Source organism: Raphanus sativus, chromosome 3 (genome assembly GCF_000801105.2).
Source record: "Raphanus sativus cultivar WK10039 chromosome 3, ASM80110v3, whole genome shotgun sequence".
NCBI lineage: Eukaryota > Viridiplantae > Streptophyta > Magnoliopsida > Brassicales > Brassicaceae > Raphanus > Raphanus sativus.
In genome coordinates this window covers 7275892-7277265 of record NC_079513.1, presented here as the reverse complement: position 1 = coordinate 7277265, position 1374 = coordinate 7275892, and the positions used below count along the sequence as shown (strand labels likewise).

Here is a 1374-nt window from a genome sequence, read left to right as displayed (position 1 = left end):
TATGGTGAATATTTAGTTATATAGGTGATCACGTCAATGTGTATGTATATGTGTACTAGGGTAAACCCGCTCTACGGGCGGGAAAATAAATAAAATAATAATACAAATTTATTTTAAAATCTGTAATTTACTTTTATTTTAAAATAATATTAAGATTTCATAATTGTTTTACAGCAATTTTATCTATATATTTTATTTTTCATTTAAAATTTTTAAGCAAGGTTGATTGTATATTATGAGTTAATCACTCTTTATTGATTACTATTCTTTACTTTTTTCACTTTCAAGAGAAATGAACCCTTCTTTGTATTAATTAATAAAAATGTATCAATACAAAACAAAACAATTGATACCACTAATTGCATATGTAAACCTATACAATATGTACAGACAGGTTGTATATATTTTTATTAAGAAATCAGTAATTAATTAATTGTTAGTTTTAACGTATTCAATTGATTTGTTTATTTTCGCTTTTTCACATGATGTTCAACAGAAATGAAACTTTGTTTTATCTTTGCTTTTTCACATGTTTGTTCGAGAAAAATGAACCTTTTTGTATCAATTCAAAAAATAAAACAATTTTATAGTACTAAGTTGTGTAAGCCACATACGTAAATATTTTCATTTCAAGCATACTCAGCCAAACATCAAGCTGCCTCTGTTCTCGGGATCCAGAACCAGAGATCATCTTCATCTCAAGTGTGACGATAGCTCAGATATATGGAGTATGGTTTTCTCCTGTATAAGCGGACCATTGCAAATGTTTATTAATAGGTCAGAACTGATAGCATGGATCAGAAGTAATCAACGCCAGTACTGTTTCTGCTTCGGCTGCTACTATGAGATGGAAGCACCAGCTCCTCCGGAAATCAACACGCAGACACTACTTTTATGCTTCTTCACCTTAAACACATTTAGCTTGAGTCAAGCCTAATAACAGTATCATGAAACAAACAAAAAAAACAGCATCGAGTCAAGTCATAACAGAGAAAAAGATTCAAGGCGAGATAAAGTTAAGGACTAAGCCCATCAATGTAAGGAAATGATGAATAAACTAATCATGTTTATGTGGTCATTGTACAATAGAGATCACATGATCACAAAGCAATACTCAAGATTTTGGCTCTACAGTCAATTCAAACACTTACTTCAACTTCATACCAAATCCTTTAAACTACTCAAGCTCAGAATCATAAGGAGGACAATGACTCTTCAGTTGCTTAACCAGTAAAGCCAAGCATGAACTTCAACTGATATTATAAGGACAATTGAAAGAGGAGTATTATCAGATTCGGGAGTGATCCAAGCCCATCTGAACACCAGAGAAGCAATCACTGGCCTTTTCATCTCTCTCCTCTGTCACATATTCCT

General features: G+C 32.0%; 1 long non-coding RNA gene across 1 annotated transcript; it reads right to left on the bottom strand.

Moving 5' to 3' along the window:
• Nucleotides 1–565: 565 nt before the first annotated feature.
• LOC130510182 (uncharacterized) lies at nt 566–1374 on the bottom strand. The gene is made up of 2 exons (XR_008943860.1): nt 1165–1374; nt 566–933 (listed from the first exon to the last, which is right to left on the bottom strand). It is a non-coding gene; the product is annotated as an uncharacterized LOC130510182 (long non-coding RNA).